An 11499-nucleotide genomic window follows, 5' to 3' on the forward strand; every position below is an offset into this window, starting at 1 on the left:
CGTCAACTTCGAGGACATTAAGCTCCAAGAAGATCTTTCCTATCGTGAGCACCCTGTTGCTATTCTAGAAGAGACAGAACGCAAGACTCGCAATAAGTCAATCAAATTCCTCAAAGTCAAGTGGTCACATCATTCCGATCGTGAAGCTACCTGGGAACGCGAGGATCACCTCCGTTCTGAGTACCCGGCATTCTTTCAGTCCTAGATCTCGGGACGAGATCCTTTCGTAGTGGTGGAGTGTTGTAACACCCCGGATATGACTTTCCCAATTTGTACTCCAACTCTTGCCGTTTCCGGCGTTAACTTATTTTATTTTCTCGGGTTCGGGTTTTTTGTCTCCGTGTGTTGTTGTCGTTGTAATGCATCTCATATCATGTCATCATGTGCATTGCATTTGCATACGTGTTCGTCTCATGCATCCGAGCATTTTCCCCGTTGTCCGTTTTGCATTCCGGCGCTTCGTTCTCCTCCGGTGGTTATTTCTAGCTTTCTTTCGTGTGTGGGGATTAAACATTTCCGGATTGGACCGAGACTTGCCAAGCGGCCTTGGTTTACTACCGGTAGACCGCCTGTCAAGTTTCGTACCATTTGGACTTCGTTTGATACTCCAACGGTTAATCGAGGGACCGAAAAGGCCTCGTGTGTGTTGCAGCCCAACACCCCTCCAAGTTGGCCCAAAACCCACCTAAACCTGCTCCATCATCTAGAGCGTTCGATCACGATCACGTGGCCGAAAACCGCACCTCATTTGGACTCTCCTAGCTCCTCCTATCTATAAAAAGGGATCCTCCCCGAAAATCACGGATCACATCCACCCTAACCCTAGCCTAGCCCCTCCTCCGTTGCCGGACACGTCCGGCTGAACCGGACAAACCTCGCGCCACCGCCCGCGCCCTCTCAGCGCCCGCCACCTGTCCCTGTCGCCGCCACTCCACCGCGTGGCCCAGCGAGCCCGCGGGAGGCCCGCCCGAGCCGACTACCGGGCCAGAGGCGTCGCGCCGCTCGCGCCCCGTCTCCCTCCTCTAGCCGCACCGGCCTGCCGCGTCTCCGGCGCCGCCGCCCATCTCCGGTGAGAGTCGCCGCCTCGACACCGGCGAGCCACCACGCTGCCTCGACGCCGGCGCCCGCCGCCCCGCGCCGCATCGACCTCGCCGCCGTCCTCCGCATGCGTCGCGCCGCCCGGCCCCTCTCCTTCCTCCTCCTCGGAATGGCAAGTCCGGCGTCCTCCCTGACGAACTCCGGCGAAACCCCGGTGGTCCTCAGCTTCCGCGCAACGGATCTGAGATCTGGCTTTTTTTAGGGTTGACTTTTGCCCGAAACCCTAATCCACGTGCTCCTGTTCATCGCATCATATCTCCGCATCCGTAGCTCCGTTTTTGGCATATAGCATATCAAAATGTTCATCTCAGAGAGTACATCATTTCATTCCATTGCATCATTTTCATTTGAGTTCATCTTGATGACCGAAATGCTGTTAGAAGAGGGCTACTTGAGATAATTGTCAGATCTGCTACTCCATTTGCATATTTGCCATTTTTGCCATGATTATTGTGTGCATGTTATGCCCATGAGCTCTACATATGTTTTGTTAAGGGTTTTGCCATCTTTCCACAGGTGCAACCCATGTATGTTTGTGATGTGTGTGGTGACTAGCACAAGCTTGCGAAGTGAGGCACTTGTTAGTGCTGATTTCAGGGACTTAGCAATTCCACTAAGTCCTTGATCTGTTTATTTCATATGGCCATATGTTCTTGTTGTTTCCGAGTGATCCGTGCCTCTTTTGAGGATGATCAGTAAGGATGTTTTGTTAATCTTGTAGTGCTCTATCCATCCATGTCTTTGTTTGCAATTATGGAGCAACCTAGCTTGAGTCAATCGAGCTCTACTTTTGCTACTTTGTGAATCTGGGCAGATTGTCAACTTGTTTGCAATTTTGCCGATGATGTTGTAGTTGACCCGTGCATGCTATGCTATTGTTCTTGCCATGTCTAGCTTGCATTTTGTGTGTTCTTGATAGATGTATGCTTAGCTATTCATGTCTTGCTCCGTAGTGAGTGCATCGAGCTCGTAAACATGCCTACTTGATATCTGTTTTCAGCATGCTCCAGTTCTCACCAAGTCTGTGATCTGTTTATGTTTTGCCATGTTCACATGCTTGCAATTGTATTTTCTGTTCCCTTTTGGCTCAAGGTCACTAAGGGACTTTTGTTAAGCTCTTTGAGTAGCTCCATGCCACGCTTTCCTTTGCCATGTTCAGGTCCTGTAGCATGTAGTTTTGTTGCTCCGAAGAGGGCTACCTGATCTGAAATTCCAGACAAGTGTTAATTTCACTAAGTCTGAGATCTGTTTACCATATGCATTTTTGCCATGCTTGTTTGAACCTGTTAATGGATGAATTGGCCATAGCTCAATGTTAGACTTTTGTTAAGCATCTTGAATGCATCCCTGCCATGTATTTTGTTGTCATGTTTGAGTGCTGTAGCATGTTCATCTCATTGCATTTAGATGGCTACTTGCTGTAAATCGCAGACCGGTGTCATATTTGTTTTGCTTGCCATTTCCAAACCGTAACTCCGATTCCGGCGTTCTTTATATCGTTTTCAAGAGATTTCATCTCATCTTTCCAGTGGCACACTTGGATTTCCAAGTTGAGGCCAGGATCTTGCATCCCTTGACAATTCTTGCATATGCATCCCGCACCGCATCCCGCATAACATACCATCCTTGCATCATATTGTTTGATCCTTGCACGTGGTTGATTGTGCCCTTGTTGCTTGTTTGTCTTTTTTGGGTAGAGCCGGGAGACGAGTTCGCTAACGAGGAGCCCGTTGAGTTTGCTTTCGAGGATCCAGTCAACTCTGAAAACTTTGCAGGCAAGATGATCATACCCTCGAAATCACTACTATCTTTGCTTTGCTAGATGCTCGCTCTTTTGCTATGCCGATGCTACGATGCCTACCATTTTGCTTTCAAGCCTCCCAAATTGCCATGTAAAACCTCTAACCCACCTTGTCCTAGCAAACCGTTGATTGGCTATGTTACCACTTTGCTCAGCCCCTCTTATAGCGTTGCTAGTTGCAGGTGAAGATTGGAGGCCATTCCTTGTTGGAACATTTGTTTACTTGTTGGGATATCATTATATTATCTTGTTATCTTAATGCATCTATATACTTGGTAAAGGGTGGAAGGCTCGGCCTCTCGCCTAGTGTTTTGTTCCACTCTTGCCGCCCTAGTTTCTGTCATATCGGTGTTATGTTCCCGGATTTTGCGTTCCTTACGCGGTTGGGTTATAATGGGAACCCCTTGATAGTTCGCCTTGGTTAAAGCTTTTCCAGCAATGCCCAACCTTGGTCTTACCATTTGCCACCTAGCCTCTTTTCCCTTGGGTTTTCGGAGCCCGAGGGTCATCTTATTTAAACCCCCCCGGGCCAGTGCTCCTCTGAGTGTTGGTCCGACTGAGCTGCCTGCGGGGCCACCTCGGGGAAACTTGAGGGTTGGTTTTACTCGTAGCTAGTCTCATCTGAGTGTGCCCTGAGAACGAGATATGTGCAGCTCCTATAGGGATTTGTCGGCACATTCGGGCGGTGTTGCTGGTCTTGTTTTAACCTGTCGAAGTGTCTTGAAGAACCGAGATACCGAGTCTGATCGGAAGGTCTTGGGAGGAGGTCTATTCCTTCGTTGACCATGAGAGCTTGTCATGGGCTAAGTTGGGACTCCCCTGCAGGGATTTGAACTTTCGAAAGCCGTGCCCGCGGTTATGGGCAGATGGGAATTTGTTAATGTCCGGTTGTAGATAACTTGAACCTTAACTTAATTAAAATGAATCAACTGAGTGTGTTACCATGATGGCCTCTTCTCGGCGGAGTCCGGGAAGTGGACACGGTGTTGGAGTAATGCTTGCTCAGGTTGTCCTCTAGTTTCTCGCTCGCGCTTTGCCTCCTATTCTCGCTCTTGTTTGCGAATAAGTTAGCCACCATATATGCTAGTCGCTTGCTGTAGCTCCACATATATTTACCTTACCTTACCTATAAGCTTAAATAGTCTTGATCGCGAGGGTGCGAGATTGCCGAGTCCCTGTGGCTCACAGATTACTATTACACCAGATGCAGGGCCTGATGATTCCGCTCTAGGTGACGCGCTCGAGCTCAAGTGGGAGTTCGACGAGGACTCTCAACGTTATTATGTTTCCTTTCCTGATGATCAGTAGTGGTGCCCAGTTGGGGGTGATCGGGACCGTGTCGCATGTTGGGTTATCTTTTATTTTGGCGCCGTAGTAGGTCCATGAGTGTTTGGATGATGTAATGTTATTTATGTACCTTGATTGACGTGGCGAGTGTAAGCCAACTATGTTATCTCCCCTTTATTATTATATTACATGGGATGTGTAAAGATTACCTTACTTGCGACATATGCCTTCAATGCAATTATGTCTCTAAGTCGTGCCTCGACACGTGGGAGCTATAGTCCCATCGAGGGTGTGACACGTGGCACGGATTTCGCCATTTGGCTGGGGCTGGGGCGGGGGCCGCATTGCTATGCGAGCTCGGAACGTGCCAGGCGGTCTTGTTGCCGATTACTCCGGGCGCGCTTGAAGGTGTCTGGGTCTTTAATCGCCGAACTGGTGGATTGCCTTAAGAGGCTGCTTTGCGCTTCTGTTACGAGGGCCGCAGTGTGCTCCTCCGTACGGAGAGAGTGCTCTGTGTTTCCATTAATTGTGATGACCCCCCGAGGTCCTGGCATCTTGAGCTTGAGATATGCATAATGCGGTGCCGCATTGAATCTCGCAAATGCGGTTCGCCCGAGCAGTGCATGATAGCCACTGCAGAACGGGACTATATCGAAGATTAACTCCTCGCTTCGGAAGTTATCCGGGGATCCGAAGACCACTTCCAGTGTGACTGAGCATGTGCAATGGGCCTCTACACCTGGTATGACGCCTTTGAAGGTTGTTTTTGTGGGTTTGATCCTTGAGGGGTCTATACCCATTTTGCACACTGTGTCTTGATAAAGTAGGTTCAGGCTGCTGCCGCCATCCATAAGGACTCGAGTGAGGTGAAATCCGTCGATGATTGGGTCTAGGACCAGTGCGGCGAATCCGCCATGACGGAGTTCCTGCGATCGAAGGTGATCGGACAAGAGGACCATGGGTTGAACTTTGGGGCGACTAGCTCCAACGCATATACGTCCCTTAGCGCACGCTTCTGCTCCCTCTTGGGGATGTGGGTTGCGCATATCATGTTCGCCGTCCGCACTTGTGGGGGGAACCTCTTCTGTCCTCCGGTGTTCGGCTGTCGGGTCTCCTCCTCGTCATCGCTATGTGACCCCTTTTCTTTGTTTTTGGCATTTAACTTGCCAGCCTGCTTGAACACCCAACAATCTATGTTGGTGTGGTTGGCTGGCTTGTCGGGGGTGCCGTGTATTTGACACCCAACAATCGAGTATACGGTCCAAACTGGACGGGCCCAGAGTGCTTCTTTTGAATGGCTTTTTCTACTGACCGGGTTTAGAGCCTTTGAATCCAGCATTGACTGCCGTATCCTCGGTATTGTCGTTGTTGATGCGGCGCTTATGTTTGTTGCGACGTGACCTGCCATTGCCGTCCTTGGAATCTGAAGTACCATGGTTCTTTGATATGTTATTACTGCGAGCCAGCCAGCTGTCCTCTCCCGCACAAAAGTGGGTCATGAGTGTCGTGAGGGCTGCCATAGATTTCGGCTTTTCCTGGCCAAGGTGCCGGGCGAGCCACTCGTTGCGGCTGTTGTGCTTAAAAGCTGCTAGGGCCTCTGCATCCGGACAGTTGACGATTTGAGTTTTCTTTGTTAGGAACCGTGTCCAGAATTGACAGGCCGATTCCTCTGGCTGCTGAATTATGTGGCTCAAGTCATCGGCATCTCGTAGTCGCACATAAGTGCCCTGGAAGTTGTCGAGGAATGCGGCTTCCAGATCTTCCCAACAGCCAATGGACTCTGCTGGCAAGATGTTGAGCCAATGCCGAGTTGGTCCTTTGAGTTTGAGTGGGAGGTATTTGATGGCGTGTAGATCGTCACCACGGGCCATGTGGATGTGCAGGAGGAAATCCTCGATCCATACCACAGGATCTGTTGTGCCGTCATATGATTCGATATTTACGGGTTTGAAACCCTCTGGGATTTGGTGATCCATTACTTCGTCTGTGAAGCATAGGGGGTGTGCGGCGCCTCTGTACTGGGCTATATCACGATGCAGCTCAATTGAGTCTTGCCCGCTGTGTTCGGCCCGGCCAGATTTACTTTTACTATATCCAGCGTGATGGTTATCGTCTCGCATAGTGGCGCGCCCTCATGATCCGTAGATTGATCTTGCGTGCTTTGCTCTGTCCTCCAATACATCTCGCAGGTCTGGCGTATTTCCCCATGCCTTGACATTTTTGTTTGAGTGGCGTCGGAGTGCGGGCTGAGCTTTTGGCTGGAATGCCTCTCTGTCGCGGCCACGAGGTGGCCGATCGGCCGCGTCATACGCTGGAGATGTAGGTTTTGGTGCTTCCTCCTCCAGTCGGGGTAGCAACTTGCGCTTTGGGTAACTCTTGGAGGGACGTTCGATTTTATATTCCTCGGCCGCAAGGACTTCAGTCCATCTGTCGGCTAGCAAATCTTGATCAGCTTGAAGCTGCTATTGCTTTTTCTTAAGGCTATTTGCCGTGGCTATAAGCCAGCACTTGAAGCGCTCTTGTTCGATGGGATCCTCAGGCACGACGAATTCGTCATCGTCGAGGCTTGCCTCGTCTTCAGAGGGAGGCATGTAATTATCATCCTCCGCCTCTCCATCTGTCGCTCTCTTAGGAGGGCTGGCTTCTCCATCCTCCTGCCCTAAATCTTGCTGGAGGGGATTGTTGTCGTCTTCGGCACTGTCCAGAGTGCTACTATCTCTTGTGTCGGTGTCACCGCTTTTTCTTTGGCTGGACTTAGAGCGGTGCCGCTGACGTCGGCGCTTGGGTTGCTTCTTGGAGGGGTCATCCTCCGCTGTCCCATCGCCATTGCCTTCTTTGGGTGTGTCCACCATATATATGTCATATGATGAGGTGGCTGTCCAGTGCCCTGTGGGCAGTGGTTCTTGTTCGCCTCCTGCATCGTCGTCCATGTCGTCGATGTCTTCGGAGTCGAAGTCGAGCATGTCGGTTAAATTGTTGACAGTGGCTACTAAGTGGGTGGTGGGTGGGTGGCGAATTTCTTCGTCATCCGCATCCCAATTCTGCTAGACATAGTTCGGCCAGTACTCTCCTGACAAGGAGAGAGACCTTAATGAGTTCAGTATGTTGCCGAAGGGTGAGTGCTGAAAGATATCCGCGGAGGTAAACTCCATGATCGGCGCCCAGTCGAATTCGATAGGCACGGGCGCAAGCGGTTCGGAGTCCGTGGCCAGAGAAGGATCCGGCAGTTTGGCATCACAGCTCTCGTGAAGGGTAAGGTCGATATTCGGCTCGATCGCCACTGAGGATACGGCCTCCATGGCGGGGTCTATCCACCCGTCCATGGATGGCGCAACAGGTTCCGAATTGAGGGTTGGAGCGGTTGCTGGTGCGATGTGCTGAACACTGTCCGATGGTAGAGCTAAATCATACTCATCGTGACCGTGTGGCGCACAAGGTAGGGGCTCGAATCCGTCGAAGATCAAGTCTCCGCGGATATCGGCCGTGTAGTTTAAGCTTCCAAACCTGACCCGGTGGCCAGGGGCGTAACTCTCGATCTGCTCCAGATGGCCAAGCGAGTTGGCCCGCAATGCGAAGCTGCCGAACACAAAGATCTGTCCGGGGAGAAAAGTCTCACCCTGAACTGCATCGCTATCGATGATTGAAGGAGGCATCAAGCCTAAAGATGACGACACAGAGGAACTCTCAATGAAAGCACCAATGTCGGTGTCAAAACCGGCGGATCTCGGGTAGGGGGTCCCGAACTATGCGTCTAAGGCGGATGGTAACAGGAGGCAGGGGACACGATGTTTTACCCAGGTTCGGGCCCTCTTGATGGAGGTAAAACCCTACGTCATGCTTGATTATTCTTGATAATATGAGTAGTACAAGAGTTGATCTACCACGAGATCGGAGAGGCTAAACCCTAGAAGCTAGCATATGGTATGATTGTCTATTGTCCTACGGACTAAAACCCTCCGGTTTATATAGACACCGGAGGGGGCTAGGGTTACACAAGGTCGGTTATAAAGGAGGAGATATACATATCCGTATTGCCTAGCTTGCCTTCCACGCCAAGTAGAGTCCCATCCGGACATGGGACGAAGTCTTCAATCTTGTGTCTTCATAGTCCAACGGTCTGGCTAAAGGATATAGTCCGGCTGTCCGGAGACCCCTTAATCCAGGACTCCCTCACCCCCAATTCCATCGGCTCATGGGCAGAGTTAAAAGCCCGGTTCATTCAGAACTTCAAGGACACATGCAAACAACCTATGTCAATCATGGACCTGACCAATTGTAAGCAAGAGGAAGGTGAGTCCACAACCCATTGGGTGCACCGGGTCAAGGAGATAATTCATTCATCTGATAAGATGGATGCCGGCTCGGCAGTCTTAATATTGGAGAAAAAATGCCGTTTTGAACCTCTGAAGCAGAAGCTGGGGCGGCTTAAACGTGACTGCAATGACATGGGCCAGTTGATGGCAGCTCTCATCAAATATGCTAATTCTGATAGTACCAAGGACCCTGTGTATGATGAAGAAAAGACAGGGAAGGGAAAGAAGAACGACAACGGCAAGGGTCACCAGCATAACCCGGCAAATCAAGGAGGTAATAAACGTAAGGCTGACGAATTTGTGGCTAACACCAATGAGCAGGGCAACAATCAACGGCGCAAGGGTAGGCAACCCCCTCGGTTGGGCGGGTCAGGTCCCACCCTTGAGCAACTATTGAATGAACCTTGTCCGAGGCACGGCACCAGAGAGAAGCCAGCCATCCATCTGTGGAAGGACTGTACAATCATGAAAGCACTGAAAAATTCAAATGCATTTGATGGAAGTCACGGCCCTGGCAGTGGTTCAGGTGGAGGCGGCTTTCATGGCTCGGGCGCCAGCTCAGGTGGAGGCAGCTTTCACGGTCAGGGACATGCGGGTAACCAAGGAGGTTATAATCCACAACCCGGCCAAGGTAATCAGCAGCAATCCGGATACCAGAGCAACCCAAAACAGTTGAATAGCGGGCAATGTCATGTATTTACCACTAGCTTGTGCAAGAGGGACCAAAAGCTTCACAAAAGGGCTGTCAATGCCGTTGAGCCAGCGATTCTGCGTTACTTATGGTGGTCAGTGCAGCCTATTGTGTGGAGCAGAGAGGATCATCCTCCCCGGGTTGACAATCTGGGTCACCTGGCCTTGGTAGTAGTGCCTCAGGTTGGTGGATATAAATTCACTAAAGTGCTCATGGATGGAGGCAGTAGCATCAACATCCTCTACTATGAGACATTTCATCGGATGGGATTGACTGATAAAAGTCTTAAGCAGTCCAACACTGTTTTTCACGGTGTGGTACCTGGCAAGTCGGCATACCCAGTTGGCAAGATTGAACTGGAAGTAGCCTTTGGGGATGAATATGATTCCAGAGCGGAGAAATTAACCTTTGAGGTGGTTAAGATCAAAAGCCCATATCATGCTTTGTTTGGACGGCCGGCTTACGCCAAGTTCATGGCTCAGCCGTGTTATGTGTATCTGCAGCTCAAGATGCCGGGTTATAAGGGCACCATTACAGTACATGGAAGCCGGAAAATAGCCCGGGAGTGTGAAGAAGGAGATGTTGCATATGTTGAGTCTGTTTGTGCAGCAGAGGAGCTAAAGTTTTATAAAGATAATGTTGACCCGGCAGACATGACGTCTTTAAAGAAGCCAACAACGGAGCATGAACCAGTGTTGAAATTCAAGTCAGCTGATGACACCAAGATGGTTGATTTTGTGCTCGGCGACTCATCCAAGCAATTCATCATCAGTGCCAACTTGGATCCAAAATAGGAAAGCGCACTCATCGAGTTCATCCGTGAGAACCAGGACATCTTTGCATGGAAACCTTCTGACATGTCGGGTGTCCAGAGAGAACTCGGTGTGCACACTCTTAATATTGATCCGGTCAAGCAATTTCTCCGACGGTTCAACGAGGAAAGGCGCAAGGCCATTGGAGAAGAGGTGGCCCGGCTCTTGGCGGCCGGGTTCATTGTGGAAGTCTTTCACCCAGAGTGGTTAGCCAACCTAGTACTTGTACTCAAAAAGAACGGCACCTGGCGTATGTGTGTGGATTACACTGATTTAAATAAGGCTTGTCAGCCTGACCCTTTCGCTCTGCCCCATATTGATCAGATCATTGATGCTATGGCGGGTTGCGCACGTTTGAGTTTTCTGGATGCCTATTCAGGTTATCATCAGATCAAAATGGCAGTCAAGGACCAGGAGAAGATAGCTTTCATCACTCTGTTTGGAGCCTTCTGCTATGTGTCTATGCCCTTCAGGCTCAAGAGTGCCCAGGCAACTTACCAACGGTGTATGCAGAATTGCCTTCACAATCAGATTGAGCGTAATGTTCATGCTTATGTGGATGATATAGTAGTAACATCCACAAAGGAGGATGGTCACAGATCTGAAAGAGACCTTTGATAACCTCCGGGTCTACAAAATGATGCTTAACCCGACCAAGTGTGTTTTTGGAGTCCCAGCTGGCAAACTCTTGGGTTTCTTGGTGTCCAACCGAGGCATTGAAGCTAACCCAGAGAAGATTAAGGCAATCACATCCCTGGCCAAACCAACGCATCAATGACGTTCAACGGCTGGTAGGTCGTGTTGCTGCTTTGAGCCGGTTCATAAGCCGGTTAGGGGAAAAGGCGATGCCTTTGTATCAGATGATAAAGAAAACGGATGATTTTGTTTGGAGCGATGTTGCGAACTATTCTTTTGAGGATTTGAAGAAACAACTTGCTGAGCCGCCGGTCCTTGCTGCTCCAGTTGAGAAAGAGCCGCTATTGTTATACGTAGCCGCCAACTCACAAGCTGTTAGTGTGGCAATTGTGGTGGAGCGCAAGAAGGTTGGCAAGGAACATCCGGTTCAACGGCCGGTTTACTACGTCAGTGAGGTGTTGATTGAATCTAAACAAAGATATCCACATTGGCAGAAGCTCGTATATGGGGTGTTCATGGCGAGCCGGAAGCTCAAACATTACTTTCAGGGTCACCCAATCACTGTGGTTAGCTCTGCTCCTTTGGGAGAAATCTTTCGAAATAAAGAAGCCACTGGACGAGTCACCAAGTGGGCCCTTGAGCTTGGGTCTCATGGGTTGAAGTATGTGCCACGTACTGCGATCAAGTCTCAAGCACTAGTTGATTTTATTAATGACTGGACAGAGATGCAGATGCTGGGGGAGAAACCTGACAACACATATTGGACTATTCACTTTGATGGGTCCAGACAGTTGGAAGGCTCGGGGGCTGGAGTTGTTTTAACCTCCCCTCGAGGTGACAAATTTTGTTATGTCTTGCGGC

The sequence above is a fragment of the Triticum aestivum genome, chromosome 4A (genome assembly GCF_018294505.1).
Source record: "Triticum aestivum cultivar Chinese Spring chromosome 4A, IWGSC CS RefSeq v2.1, whole genome shotgun sequence".
Classification (NCBI taxonomy): domain Eukaryota; kingdom Viridiplantae; phylum Streptophyta; class Magnoliopsida; order Poales; family Poaceae; genus Triticum; species Triticum aestivum.